Here is a 16,174-nt window from a genome sequence, read left to right on the forward strand (position 1 = left end):
GATAAAGCTATCACTCTGCACCTAATTTTAAAATCTTTATGAAAAGGGAGTTGAAATCTTAAACTATTAAATTCCTGACAATGTATAAATGTGTTTAAACAAAGACTGCCTGAGATACTGCATACAAAGAGACAGCTGTGTGAAAGGTGTTTATTCAGCAAAAATCATTTACCTCTGCATTTACTCAAAAAACAAAAAAATTATCACAATTATCCTAAAATAAATCAAAAGTGCTGTCTACCTTGAGACTGTCTTATTTTGTATGAATCATTCTGATTTCAAGTGAGTACTGCATTTAGATAGTTAAGTGAAAAAAGAGTTCTCTCTAGCTTCTAATATTATGCAACCAAAAACTTTCCACCTTCAAATATGTAACCATTTTGCCCAGTTATTTTATTTGTATCTAAACATTTGTCAACATTAAAGCAGTTTTGAAATTAACTTTCTTGGCCTGTAATATTTAATGTTCCTGTCTTGTTAAAAGTTGTGTTTTATTATAGCTAATCAGCAGATATGGAATCTGTAGATAATTCTAAAGGTTGGAGTTGTAAAGGATTAATCTAGGAAACACACTCATTTTGCTCGTGCTATTTTAACTTTCAATGGTGGTTTCCTTCTAGATATTTTCAAACACTCCTTTTTCAGTGGATTTAAGGCTAATGAAAAAGTGCTGAACTGAAATGGAGGCAAAAGTCCTTTTGCCATAGAACAGGTGCATCTTGGGAGAACCATGGAAGCTAAGACCCAGATACTGAATACTTATTAAACTACTTAAATAATTCCTCCCATGAGTAGCCCCACTGATTTCAATGGAACTTCCCACAATAGTAAAGTCAAATTCATGTGTAAACATTTGTTATAGCAAGGCCTTATTCACCCATACTCACCACTGTGCCTCATATCTGCCCTAGAGAAACTATATGTAAGGTTGGTAATTTAGTTTCCATTCTCATTCAGTCCTTCAGCTTTGCTGAGACCACTATCAATGCCAATTATTAAGATGATTTTGTATTGTTCACACACGTGTAGTGGGAACCACACTGTGGTCACCAAGGGTGCAATCCACATAGGTACTTAGGCACTTAAGTCCCATTTTTAGGAATCATTATGATCCACAAAACTCCAGCCCAGCTGCCACCTAACCCTGTAGGCATCTAAATTTACTCAGTGCCTACGTTTTTGCCTCTGGGCATGCATGCTGCTGCCTCACACTAGGTGCCTAGGCATCCATCTCCTGCCTGGACATACATTCTACTGCCTCATGCTAGGCATCTGTACATTTGTCTCCTGCCCAAGCCTCAGAGTGAGTCACAAACCAGGAAAGATAGGTGTTCAGCCTATCGCATGCAAGGTCCTGATCTGGTAAGTGTGCTCAGAGGCAACCTACCAGATCAGGCACATTCACACAACACAGCCTCTCTTATAACTTTCAGTCTAGTGGATAGGGCACTCACCCAGGATGTGGGAGAACCCTGGATCAAGTCCTCCCCGCAAACCGCTGTTGAGAGTTTTAACCACTAGGCTATAGGTACTCACTTGACATGAGGACAATCCCTGTTCAAATCCCTTCTCTTCTCTAGGAGAAGGGGAGACTTTCCACATCCTGGGTTAGTCCCCTATCCACTGTTCTAATGGTTATAAGAGAAGTCCTCTTCCTGCCCCCAGCTATTTTGTTTCAGGCCCTGCATGCAACTGCCTCCTTCCTATCTTACCCCAGTTCATGGATCTCTAGCAGAGCTAGTCATCTCCCTGCAGCCCAGATTTAGGCACCTCCCATTAGCTAGTTTAGGCAGTTCCCACCTAGCATGTGGCTCAGCAGATTGCAGTCCTAAGGCACCTATCTCTCCCCTTTCAGAGCTCGGCACCTAACTCAGGCTTTTTGGATCACAGTGTTGTTCCTGGGATTTTCTAGAAGCCTAAAAGTCAGGCATCAAACATGCTCAGTGATTAGGGCACCCAGATGGGAGACCCAGGGTCCAGTCCCTGGGCTCCAACCAGCCTTTCATTATTTATCCACCGTGGAACAGCTTCAACAGAAGAGACAGAGGGAGCCTCATATCAAAATATCTCATTCCCCAAGTGTTAGAACACTCTCCTGAGAGGTGGGAGAGAGGCTGTTTAAATCATTCCCCTCCCCACCCAGTAGAGGGCGGAATTTAACCTGGGTCTCCTACATCCCAGAAAGTTCTCTGGCCCATGAGCTAAAAGTTATAAAGTAGGCACCACCCACAGGCCAGGTTTTGAACGGGACCAATCCGGTAGGCATGCTCAAAGACCACATGCAACATAGACAGTGGAATATATATGTTCCCCCAGTTTGTGAACTGTTCTGTTGCTTAGGCAGGAGACAGGTGTCCAGATACCTAGAGTGGGGCAGTGGAGTGCATGCCCACGGTTTAAACCATAGGTGCTTAGGGAACTCTGATGATTGAAAGTTAAGAGCTGAGTGAGATTTGGCACCCACAGAATGGGCAGCAGCCCAGTGGGAGTTTTGTGGATGCTACACATGGGGATTTAGGTGCTTAACTCTAGACTGTTGGTTCTTAAATTGCTTGGTGGATTACACTCTTAGTCACTGTCAGTTTGGACTGGTTTAGAATGAGTGACACCAGAGGAACAGCTCTGTATCCCATTACCAAATCCCAGAGTCATTCAATTCTGTAGTTTATCACATTCACTGATGCATGTTTCATAAACTCAGTGACACTAAGGAGAATGCAAATAGCTCAATACACTAATCTTCTATGTCTTGGCATATTACCTCTCTGATGGCAGCTGTAGGCTTTACCACAGATATGCTTCCAGTACATTTCCAGAACTGAGCCCTGGAATATTCGTCTTAAACTTCATACCAGGCATTTTCTGCTAAAGACTAGATCAAACCAAAATCCTGACTATAAACATCTGCTGAACCTTGGGCAAGTTCAGATCTAGAGTTCAGATCTGAACGTCGTTGTTCATTAGTCCACGTAGTGGGAATACTTGTGATGATTTAATGTCAGACATACATACTGCCAGAATGTGAAATAATGCCAAACTTTCCTTTCAGAGGGTACATTATAGATAGATAGATAGATATAATCCTTAATTTTCATTTGTATACTTCTGTATCCATCTAAAATCAAATGAATAATTCTTATTTTTCTTTGTGTTTGTGAAGAATGTGGATCAGCTGCTTACCTTTGTGGTTGATGAAAAGGTGCTATGTCTTCAGAAAAAGAGAAACCAAAGACTCCAATTTTGCAAGTAGATCTGTGCAAGTAAAACTTGTGTTTTCACAGAGCCCCAGTGATGTTTGCCCACATGATTCAGATTGTCTGATCAGATCAGGGCCTGAGGGAAAAAACTAACAGGTGTTAAAAATGTTTATCAGCTGGTTAAGAGGGAGATATAACAAAAAAGTAGCTAATTGCAACATGGCCACTTTAGGACTACAGCTGCCTATGTCTACCCAATTTAAAGGGCCAGTCCTCAGAAAGGAATACTAGGAAAAAGTTCCTACAAAAGGGCAATCATATACAGGAGATAGGGACCAACCAGTCACAAAGGAAAATATGTTGGGAAGAGGCTACTTCCATATATCACCACCACTATAATCATATGCGCTATTTTCTGATTTCCCCAGGCAAAATTATTTGAGGGCACATGCATGCTGCTTCAGTCAAGAGGAATTAGAGCTGGTTACAAAAATTGCAGAAAATGAGATTTTGCCACAAAGAACAACCAACAACAAAACAGAAATTAAAATGATGAAAATGTGTTGTATTTTTTTTCTGTTTCTGACCACCTATTGTAAGAAGGAGAAACAAGTATATATAAATTGCATGATAAAACTTGCTTCTCGGCTTCAGCTGGATACACAGATATTCTTGCCTATAAGAAATGGTTTATAAAAACTGACATCTCTCTGCTATGATTTTGTTTTTCACAGCACAAGAAATTAAAACAAATCCTACATTGTTTTTGTACTTTGTTATTCCTTTGCTTATATCTTTGCAAAGCCATAAAAACAAATAACCAGCAGTCTTTAATTAGACTGCGAATTTTATATGTTGTTTAGAAATTATTTTATTACAACGGAGGAATAAATATTTCAAACACATCCATTGTTTTTCGTGTTGACAATTTATTTGAAAAATAAATACTCCAAATGTCTTCCTTTTCAACTGAATTATATAGTCCCACTCCCACAGAACATCCTGATTCTGATTACACTTACAGTGGTGTAAATCAAGAGTAATTCCATTGTAGTCAATGGAATCACACCAATGTACGGCCCTTATTATGCACTGTCATCCATACAATCAGACTGCTATGGCCATACCTCATACCATAGATTCCACAACCTTTGGGAGATCAGAATCAGACCCATTGTATCATGTAGTATGAAAATTAACTATAGCTTGTCATGCAAATAGACAGGCTTCAACATTAAAATTGACATGTGGAGTTACTAGTTATTTGTTTCACAGGTGCCCAGAAAAATGTGTTCATTATCTCCTTCTTTGAGAAGGTAACAGATTATTTAGACAAAGGAAATGCAGTAGATCTAATTTACCTCAATTTCAGTAAGGCATTTGACACAGTTCCACATGGGGAATTATTAGTTAAATTGGAAAAGATGGGGATCAAAATGAAAACTGAAAGGTGGATAAGGAACTGGTTAAAGGGGAGACTACAACGGGTCGTACTGAAGGGTGAACTGTTAGGCTGGAAGGAGGTTACTAGTGGAGTTACTTATTTAACGTTTTTATTACTGACCTTGGCACAAAAAGCGGGAATGTGCTAATAAAGTTTGCAAATGACACAAAGCTGGGAGGTATTGCTAACACAGAGAAGGACCGGGATATCATACAGGAAGATCTGGATGACCTTGTAAACTGGAGTAATAGTAATAGGATGAAATTCAATAGTGAAAAGTGCAAGGTCATGCATTTAGGGATAAATAATAAGAATTTTAGTTATAAATTGGGGACACATCAGTTGGCAGTAACAGAGGAGGAGAAGGACCTCGGAGTATTGGTTGATCGCAGGATGACTATGAGCTGGCAATATGATATGGCCATTAAAAAAGTTAATGCAGTTTTAGGATGCATCAGGCGAGGTATTTCCAGCAAAGATAAGGAGGTGTCAGTACCATTATATAAGGCAGTGGTGAGACCTCATCTGGAATACTGTGTGCAGTTCTGGTCTCCCATGTTTAAGAAGGATGAATTCAAACTGGAATAGGTTCAGAGACGGGCTACTAGGATGATCCGAGGAATGGAATACCTGTCTTATGAAAGGAGACTGAAAGAGCTTGGCTTGTTTAGCCTAACCAAAAGAAGGTTGAGGGGGGATATGTTTGCTCTTTATAAATATATCAGAGGGATTAATATTAGGGAGGGAGAGGAATTATTTAAGCTTAGTACCAATGTGGACACAAGAACAAATGGGTACAAACTGGACACTAGGAAGTTTAGACTTGAAATTAGACGAAGGTTTCTAACCATTAGAGGAGTGAAGTTCTGGAACAGCCTTCCAAGGGGAGTAGTGGGGGCAAAAGACATATCTGGCTTTAAGACTAAGCTTGACAAGTTTATGGAAGGGATGGTATGATGGGATAGCCTAATTCTGGCAATTAATTTTGGCAATTGATCTTTGATTATCAGCAGGTAAGTATGCCCAGTGGTCTGTGATGGGATGTTAGATGGGATGGGATCGGAGTTACTGCAGAGAATTCTTTCCCTGGTGGGTGAGTCTTGCCCACATGCTCAGGGTTTAACTGATTGCCATATTTGGGGTCAGGAAGGAATTTTCCTCCAGGGCAGATTGGCAGAGGCCCTGGAGGTTTTTCGCCTTCCTCTGCAGCATGGGGCATGGGTCATGGGTCACTTGCTAGAGGATTCTCTGCAGCTTGAGGTCTTCAAACCACAATTTGAGGACTTCAATAACTCAGACATAGGTTAGGGGTTTGTTATAGAAGTGGATGGGTAAGATTCTGTGGCCTGCTTTGTGCAGGAGGTCAGACTAGATGATCATAATGGTCCCTTCTAACCTTAAAGTCTATGAGTCTATGGCCTGGTCTACACTAGGAGTTTATGTCGAATTTAGCAGCGTTAATTCGACTTAACCGTGCACCTGTCCACACCAGGAAGCTAATTAGTTCGACCTAGAGGGCTCTTTAGTTCGAATTCTGTACTCCTCCCCGACAAGCGGAGTAGCACTAAATTCGACATGGCTATGTCGAATTAGGCTATGTGTGGACGGAAATCGACCTTAGTAGCTCCGGGAGCTATCCCACAGTGCACCACTCTGTTGACGCTCTGGACAGCAGTCCGAGCTTGGATGTTCTGACCAGCCACATAGGAAATGCCCAGGGAAAATTTGACACGCTCTGGCGCCTTGTGGATGTTCTGCAGGACCGCAGGCAGGAGGACAGAGCCCCCCTGCACTGTATCTGCAACTGCCCTCCCCCCACCACAAAGTCCCAACCCCCCCTCACCCAAAGTAACAAGAAGGAGGGGCGACAGGGGCTGTGAAAATGGTCACTGCACCCCTGCAGAGTGCACAAATACAAGAAGGCTCTCATTCCCTAAATGTTGAGAAGTCCTTCCCTTCCTGGCTCACCGAAGCCCCAATCCCAGTTTCATCCCCTAACTGTGTAGTTGATTATTAAAAGTAGTTTGCTGTTAATTACTATTTCCGTCAAGTTTTTCTACAGAAGACTGTCTGTGAAGGGGTCGGGGGGAAGGGGGTTGTTAATTGCGTAGGACAGTCACCTTTACCAGGGTACAGACATGGGGGCAGCAGGTCACACACACAGTGCAGTCAGTAAGCACCCTGGTTGGTCTGGGAGGTGTTCTGTGTGTGGGGGGGTACGTGACTTTGTGGCATGGGAGGGCGGTTACAGAACTTATGCAGCGGTCCTTGTCCCGGACCACAGAGCCACGCAGCAGGGGAATCTGTAACCATCCTCCCCCGCCACAAGGTCACGTAGCCCCCGCACACAGAGTCCCAAAAAGGAGGGATGGCAGGCTCCGTTGAAACAACCAGTCCGGCACTGCAGACCGCTCTAGGAGCAGGAGCTTATCATTCCTCGAGTGTAGAAGCGGTATTAACATCACTGCACACCCTACCCACCATAGTCTGCGTCCCTGTTTCAACCCTTTAACGCGAATTCATTAATAAAGAAAACGTTGTTAATTAACAATGTTCCATTAACTTTATTTTTAAACGTGTGTTGGAAGGGGGGAAATGTGGTGAACGGGGTATGTAACCGCAGAAGAAAGTCAACAGTAACTGAAGCAGGGGCAGGTTCAGCTTCTCTGTAAAGAAACTGAACAGTCACAGGTTACCCTGCTCCCTGAGGAACCTAGCTTTCAAAGCCTCCCGGATGCACAGCGCTTCCCGCTGGGCTCTTCTAATTGCACGGCTGTCTGGCTGAGCGTAATCAGCAGCCAGGCGATTTGCCTCAACCTCCCATCCCACCATAAAGGTCTCCCCCTTGCTCTCACAGAGATTGTGGAGCACACAGCAAGCTGCAATAACAATGGGGATATTGGTTTCGCTGAGATCCGAGCGAGTCAGTAAGCTCCTCCATCTCCCCTTGAGACGTCCGAAAGCACGTTGAATGATGACTGTTACCCAAGACCACCCTCGACACATTTTTCCCCCCAGCATGCATTGTGGGGAAATCCCAGAATTCAAATGGGAAGTGGGGACTGTGGGAACTGTGGGATAGCTTCCCACAGTGCACCGCTTCCAATGTCGACGCTTGCCCCATTAGTGTGGACTCACAAAGTCGAATTAGTGTCCTTAGTGTGGACACACAAATTCGACTTTGTAAGGTCGATTCCACAAATTTGAATTAAGTTAAATCGAACTAATCTGGTAGTGTAGACATACCCTATGAGTCTATTATCAGGAGTATAATTTTCATTATTTTTGTAAATTTCAATTTCCTGTTTGGTAGATAACTATATAGTTAAAGACTGTATCATTTTGGAGCTTCAAGCCTGAATTACTCAAATTTTCTTTTTCACTGAAGGCTATAAACTCATACCTTTTGGCAAAGTGAGACATACTGTCAGTCTTATATGGTACATTTCTGCTCCATCAGGATGAAATTAACAAAACAAAACATTTGGGCTGAACTTCAGAAAAAAAAATCTTTAAAAGTGAGATCTGTTAGACTGTGGAATCATCTCTTTAGGGAAGTAGTGAAAGCCCCATCACAAGTAATCATTGAAAATGAGAACTAACCAAAACAACAAAAACAACCCTGCAAAAATATACTGTGTGCAACAACTGTACATTCTTACTTTAAATGCTAGGATTTTAGGAATATGGAACTATTTGATTCAGTCGTCTACCTTTCAATGTCTTTTAGTCTTTCCTTACTCTAGAAATGCATTTCCATGCTCAATGCAAATAACTGTGGCAGAAGTTTCTTTTGATTGTGAGAATCCTGAACTTTTCTGGAATGATACCCAATAAACATAAATCTGGATATGCAAAGATTTGTGCATGAAACATTATAAGCCTTTCTGAAAGTTTTCCCTCCAAAAAAATCAAGTGGACTGAACTCCTATAACACAGTTCTTCAATGGAGCCAGGATTTTACCTATGGCCTCTACTTTTTGCACCTCCTCCACATTGTGACTGTGTGCCAGGCAAATTCACAAGCTTTAAAGCAATCTAAGGACTGCTTTAATTTAGGCCTTGTCCATGCTGTGGATTTGCCCCAGTTACAGCCATTGGCCAAAAGTGTAGTCACTCTGATGCACCTCCTCCCTCTTAGTGTAAAACAGGAAAAGGTACAAATATAATCTGAGACAAGTACTGGCCCAATAGCCCAAATTTAGTGGAGTTTGATGCAGTGTTTGTGAGGGAAAATTTTCCTTTCTTTTGTTTAGACTTTGTTAAGTTTTCCTTTTTGTCATCACTAAGGGGTATTTCACTGTTTCTTAGCTTGTCCTCATTAATGCTGAATAGCCTGCAGAGAAAATATGGGTCTGGATTATGAAAATTAAACTTCACAGTGTGAAGTAATCACTGTGGGGATATCAAGGAATTCACCTCTTATCCCATGTAGTGTATTGTACCAATAACTAGGTGCATTACTGTGTGTATGCTGAAAAATGAAAAGGTGGAAATGAGGGTGTATCACTTATTGACTACTACTTGGAATAGGATAAACCAATGATCTAAGATAGTTGGTACATTGAATGGTCCTGTACTGTCAAGTCAATTAACATTCTTGACTCTTCAGGTTGCATTTGTCTTGCTGCTTAAAATGAACAAACAAATAAAAATGTTATTTGTTACACCTGGAATTTATTGTAGAACTTTTTCAATCTTTGACAGTCAGAAGAAATGCATTGTTTTTGTTATTAAATGTTTTAGTATTCACGTTCACATTTCTTCTTTTGAATGTTAAACTGATTGTGATGGGGCATACTTGGCCCTTTGAGGACCCCATCTGGAGGTCCTGCGGTCCTAGTACACCCTGCCCCCAGGGCCGCCCAGAGGGGCAATTTGCCCCAGGCCCCGAGCCCCACAGGGGCCCCCACCAGAGTTTTTCGGGGCCCCTGGAGCGGGGTCCCTCACTCGCTCCGGGGGGCCCGGCAAACTCTTGTGCGGCCGGGCGCAGGAGCTTCTGCCGCTGCCGGTCTTCGCCAGCGGGGGGTCCTTCCGCTCCCCCCCGCTGGCGAATTACCGCCGAAGACGGAGCGGGACCCGCCGCCGAAGTTCAGCTCGGTCTTCGGTGGTAATTCGGCGGCGGGGGGGCCCTTCCCTTCCGGGACCCGCCGCCGAAGTGCCCCGAAGACCCGCGGCGGGGGCCCCCCTCCGCCGAATTACCGCCGAAGACCGGGCTGCGCTTCGGCGGCGGGTCCAGCTTCGGCGGTAATTCGGCAGCGGGTCTTCGGGGCACTTCGGCGGTGGGTCCCGGAACAGAAGGGCCCCCCGCCGCCGAAGACCCCGGGCCCCCGGAATTCTCTGGGCGGCCCTGCCTGCCCCAGGCAGGAGCAGTGGAGGTTGGTCCTCCAGACCTGCCTAGAGAGATGTGGAAGCAGCCAATCAGAGCCTAGCAGGCTCAGGTAAAAGGAGATGCAGGGGCCAAGCAGGTCAGTTCCTTGCTGGCCAAAAGTGGTTGACTTGTTGTATTTACTGGACTGGGGGAAGGGTGGACCTGAGAACTGCAACTTCAAGGTAATGAATGAAGATAAAGGGTTCAAGTGGGAAAGCAGCAGCAAACAACTACTAATTAAAGGAAGTTGTATGTGGCTGACATTTATGGGGTCCCTGGGCTGGAACAGGGAGTGCTAGGTAGGCCTGGGTTCTGCCACTGTTCACTGGTGAAGGGGCTTGAACTTTGAGCACAGAACAATGCTCCTTTACAGGAGTGAGCAAAAGGCTGATTTAAAAGACCCCAAGATGGAGCTGAAGACCCTGGTGTAAAAGGCCCAAAGATGGAGCTGAAGACCCTGGTGGGGACAATTTGGTGAACCCATTGCTACCCTGGGAGGGGCTCATATTGACAGTGCGACTTGTGTTAAGGGCTGAGCCATTGAAGACTCACCTAGTGAGATCAGCAGGAGCATGCACAGGAATAAAAATTTGTCTGGTTTTGGAGGTACTAGCTTGCCCACCATGTGGCTTGAGGTGCTGGCTCACACTCTCCCTGCCCTGGCCCCTAGAGAAGTTCTGTGCTCCCAGTGATTGGGGGCAGGCTGTACCCTGTCTTGCCCCTCTTGTGCACACCCCTGAAGATCAGCAACCCACAGGGGGTGCCAGGAGTGGGAAAAGTGGCATACCATACCTAGCTAGTAGGAGGTACTCAATAGGTGAGTACTGCTCCATCACACTCACCCCGTATGTCTAAATCGCCAGCATGATATTGTAGGCAAGCCTGGAAGCAGGAAAACCTGGGTTTTACTCCTAGGCTTCTGTACACATCTTGTGAGCTAGCACATATCTTAAACCTTGTGCATTATTCTCCCTACCTATAAAATGGCAATAATAATCCTTATTTCACTGGGTGCTCTGAGACTTCATCTGTTAGTATTTGTAAAGTGATCTGAGCTCTTCAGATGTAAGGGTCTAGTTAAGTGCAGAGTATGGTCATTATTATAGGTTATTTTTTACAAAAATACAACTTGGACCTTCAATATGACAAGAATTGGCTTTCATCATGCATGCTTTGGAGATTTCTCTGCTCAAGAATTAAGGCTTAGTTTACATCTCAGTGTTTGTATTTTGTGCTCCATTTTGTCTGTGTACTACAGGAAAGTTGGTGGTCTGAATTTTCAATGATTTATGGTATCAAACACAGTTTTTTCTACTCTTCAAGAGGGCAGTTAGGTATTTTCAGAAGCCTCTAATTATGCTAAACATTTTTTTGTGGCCCTCAAAGGATACTACATGATAGTGACACTTGTGGATGACCTGTAAAAGCCGCACCTATGTGCTGAGCTTGTCCATCCTTTGACATCTACATGTAGTTTTCAACACCTGGAACCTTTTATCTGAACCCCCAACATTTTGATGGTTAGGATATGACTTGACACAAACCCATACAAAATTAAAAACAAACAGCCTGCCCAACAAAGAATAAATCATCATTGCAGTATTCTGGCAAGCCAGGATCATCCTTCAAGGGATGGAAGTGAGAACTTTGTGATTTTTTTTATTATGGTTAATTTTAAAACAATTCTCTTCTAACTGAGCTTCACCATGGCACGAGTGAACCTCCTGAGGCTTAGAAAGGTGTATGAGTCTCAAAATAGCAAATGGTTGCTGCTTGCATCTTGCTCACATTTCTCAAGAGCAGGCAGACTCACTTGTGCTTGCAATGGCCTCTTGAGCGATCCCTACACTATGAACCAGGGGTGTGATTTTCGGGCATGTGTATGCATACTTGCACTACTCTCATTGAGTTAGAATGAGCAGAAATAGCCCAGTAGCAGCATCAGTAGAGGCACAACTGAGCTGTGCCAAGTACAAACCCATGTGAAACGCTGAGAGTTAGTGTAAGTATGTGTATGCAAGTAGGGGAATCACACCCCTAGCTCATAGCATGGACATAGCCGGAATGACAAATACATGGCTCGTGCACTGACTTTTTTTTTTTCTCTTCACTTTCAGAAATGCCACTTCTGATGTGGCTACATTGTGAACTTGTTCTGTAAAATCCGCATTGACTTTCAGTGAAGAATCACTGTTAGATAAATAAACACTGTACACTTAGTTTTGCAAGCTGCCAGCTTATCACAATTTGGCTTAAGCAACCTCTCCTGAGGAAGCTCAAAATTGGGTATGTTTTATCCATTCACATTTCCCTATTCCCCCTCTACTATGTCTCAGGTTCTTTATCTGGTTTTGAGAGATTTAGTGTCATCTCAGTTAGTGTAAATTGGCATCCCTCCATTGCTCTGGCTCTTAGTACAATATGTAAAGGAAGAAAATGGGCTCTAGTCTGGCTATGAACATTGCAGTGATTGAAAATTGGCTTAACTTGAAGCCATCTAATTGTGCTGTTGCAATTGAGCAGTTAGAATTCAAAACACTATCTTTAGAAATAAGGCGTTTGATTCTCCTTCCACTGACAGTTTTACAGCAGTGTCACTCCCTTGACTCAAAGCAGTGTAAGAAATTGGCTCTTAGAAACCTGGCTGTTCAGTGCCTTGAATCTTGTACAGACACACTGTGGCTGTAAATGGTATATTCATATTTTACTTTGTGCTGTTGTAAATTACTACACAGGATAGAAGGCAATGGAGAATTAGAACCTAGGGGCTCTGTCACTAGTTGCTCTCAGCACAGCCGAGTTGAGAGAGTAAAGCTGGCTTTATACAATGTCTCCCTATCCAGTTCTGAGGCTGGGATTTCCCTAAATTGTCTGCTTACAACAGCTTCCAGTGGGGTGTTCTGCCAGCTGAGGATCACTGAAATGCAACAACACCCCTGTTCCCTCTTGGCCCATGACTTAGGGGACTTCTAGAGGGCCAGTCCTATTCCATGAATACTCAGGTGGTATATTTCAGTAGTGTAGGGGAAGAGAGAGAAAGAAACTGATTTTACAGCCACTTTGCACTGCCAGTTCGGAACAATAAAGCTGCACTACGGCTAAGCATCTGGTCTGCTAAGATGCCTAACACAGCTCCCATAATATTTAGATATGCCTGGAGCAGAATCCCAGATGCATTCAAGACAATTAAATCAGAACTTTAAAAAACTGGGCTCCCCTTTTATGCTACTGCTGCTGCTTTATCTCACACTGCTTTGCAGTTAGTAGCATGCAACAACCTCAGCCTTACTTGTATTCAGATATAGGTTCTGCATATAATTCTATCAACAGTGGGCAGATTTAATCAGAAATCTTACATGAAAAGAGCAGCAATTTCAAAAGCTCTTACATGGAAGCCTTTGAGGCTGTTTGTCAGACTTCAGTGGCTATGTTTGGAGCAGGGGTTATAGAGATTTTACTGTCCCATTAATGTCAAGGAGTCATGAGGTTAAATGTCTGTGCACCATTCTAACAATGTACTCACAAAGGTCTGGCAAAGAGCCTGTTGCAAGTTCTAAATGCTATGGGGGGTGAGCCTCAGCTAGTGTGTAGCTCCACTGAAGCCGAGGGAGTTCAGCTGAGGATCTGGCTCAAAACAATCGCTTTTTGTTTTAAAAGTTGAGGGAGAATGTATGGTCACGTGCATAACAGACTGCCATGTATTTTTGCTATTTTATGCAAAATAACTTCAGTTAAGTTTTGAAAGCATCTGAGAACACTGTCAGCAAAATCTACAACACATATTGGTTTAATATAAGAGCCATGCTGGCACTCATAACAGAAGTGTTTCTACCCAAATTATTAAGATAGTCCATTTAGTTATAGATTGCAAAAAGGTGCTTTTTGTAGACTCACAATTAAGCTACTGTATAGCAGAAGGGGCTAACTTAAAATGTAGCCCAGAATTTTAAAATCTTTTGATCCTGCAATCTGTTTATGAACACCTGCAGTTCTATCACATACACTTTCATTGGAAACAATCTGTTAACACTGTAAAATTATTATAGTGTAGTCCCATACCATGTCACACTGTGGCAGTGCCTTTGATCTCAGCCCCTGGGAAATATTTTTTTTATGTGGGCAGCAGCAGCTGTAAATACAATGTTAATACTATTGGGGTATCAAATCTCCCTTTTATTTTGCTGGCTGAAGTCAGAGGGTTTATGCAGTACTACATTTCCCCTATAACATGCTTTCAAGTTTCTGAAGTTTCAAGATAGTTCATTTACTAGGTTATCTAGATACTTTTACAATGGAATTACATGAGAGGAAAAAAGACCTTTCTGTTCTCTTTAAATCTGGAAACACAATCTGGTGATAAAGATGTGACGATTATGATTTACATTTTGATCCTTGGCTCAGTTGACTCACAGTCAAGCTTTTCCTCTACAACTTTGACTAGAAACAACCTTTTGGCTAAATCTTCAGCTAAGTTTGGGATTATGCTTGAAAGTAGTCTGACTGGATTCCCATTGCCTGTGATACTAATGAAGAAAAGGTTGGTTTAAAAAAAAATAGAATTATCCCTGCCAGCACTTCTGTTTGTCTTCTAGCAGCACTGAAAACCTAGTCACATTTACTTTACCCCATACAAATTAATATAAAACTCTGCCTGGATCATTGCCCACAACTGCACTGTGCACACCATTAGCACCCGTGCCTCCAGATCAATAGAATATAGATTAGCTAACAAACATTATAAAGGATAACCTACACTAGGTACCATGTCTGATAAATATAAACACCTATTCAGAGCTCTAGGGTAATGCTACCCTAATTTCTATTAGTCTGCTCTAGTGTAATTATTTTGCAATACCTTCTTGGCTATTCAACATATAAAGTTTTATGCAGGCTAGCATCTAAAGATTAGGCCTTTATTTTATCTTCTCTCTACTGGATGTGCATGGTTAGTACATACATAAATAAAAAATGCTCCCACTTTCTCCTTTTTGCATGCAGAATATGACAAACATGCACCAAAGAACCTTGGTTTCATGATTTGTTTTATCCATGCTGGTCTTGGACATCAAGTGGCGCATGCTCTCTCTCTCAGGTTTTCTTTTTCCATATAAGTGCTGCAATAGCAAGATATGGTGTGACTGGACAAGGTCCCACCTCTGTCTACACAGACTAGTCAGAGACCTTCAGTTGTCAACCACCACCATGTAACTTATTTACATAGCTCTCTCCCCACCCACCTTAGTGATTCATACACCACATCACTTGCAGTTTCAGTTCTTCTCAAACCTCTGCTAAGGAGAAAAGGAAAAGCTCTCTCCACCCAGAGATCTTCTGGGATCTGGCTTCTAGCCTGCTTTTCTCCCCAAGCACTTACTTCCTATGCTGCTTTAACCCTCTGTTAATAGGCTAATTAGTGCTTTAGCATTTCCCAGCTCATTCTAATCCCCACTAATTAGGCAGTCAGGTGTGTCTAGGGGGGTGTTTAAGTGACCAGAGTGCTGCCTCTGCTATTGGTTCTCAGTACTCTATCACACAAGGGCATATGAGGTTTGTAGATACATTTGGGGTTCTGTGCTTTGGAGCAAGCTGCATCTAGTTCTTCTTGATAACCAACATGTAAGTGGAGGGACTAAAATGGAGAAGGCAGACAGTTTGGAGTTTTGGAGCTAAGGAGGGAATTCTAAACCAACCTCTAAAATTGATCAAAAGCCTCACAAGGATAAGAATTTCACAAGGATGTTTCAAAATGAAAAATCTGCAAAAATCAGGAAAGGAAGGAGAATGAAAGATAGGCCTGTGACTAAAGATACAGAATCTAAGTGAAAGAGGGCCTGAAAAAATCCTTCATTCTGACTAATGAGAATTTTGCCAGTGACTTAAGTGGGAAAAGGATCAGTACCAACACTTGGAAAACTCTTCAAGACAGTAAAAATGTTGTTGGGAGTGGTGTGTAAAAAGAACAACAGTGATTCTCCAAGAGGAATTAGAGAAAACAAATACCTCTGTGGCTTGTAAAGTGAGAGGATATCTTTGCGATATTTAGTCCTTAATATGCCAGTATGTGACCTGATATTGGCTTTAAAGGCCCTCTATATAAATATCCAAAATTGAGGATTAGGCAGTTTCTATAGCTACATAATAGTTCTTGTGTAACTCTAAACT

The 16,174-nt window shown here is 42.6% G+C and overlaps 1 long non-coding RNA gene across 3 annotated transcripts in view; it reads right to left on the reverse strand.

The window, feature by feature from the left end:
- LOC120405573 overlaps positions 1-15,369 on the reverse strand; it is a 70,586-nt gene extending 55,217 nt beyond the window's left edge. For all 3 annotated transcript variants that reach the window (XR_005598688.1, XR_005598689.1, XR_005598690.1), the window contains exons 1-2: positions 15,250-15,369; positions 3,181-3,333 (exon numbers count right to left, since the gene is read on the reverse strand). This is a non-coding gene — a long non-coding RNA (uncharacterized LOC120405573). The remainder of the gene's footprint in view (positions 1-3,180; positions 3,334-15,249) is intronic.
- Positions 15,370-16,174: the final 805 nt, after the last annotated feature.

Source organism: Mauremys reevesii, linkage group 5 (genome assembly GCF_016161935.1).
Source record: "Mauremys reevesii isolate NIE-2019 linkage group 5, ASM1616193v1, whole genome shotgun sequence".
Lineage (NCBI taxonomy): Eukaryota > Metazoa > Chordata > Testudines > Geoemydidae > Mauremys > Mauremys reevesii.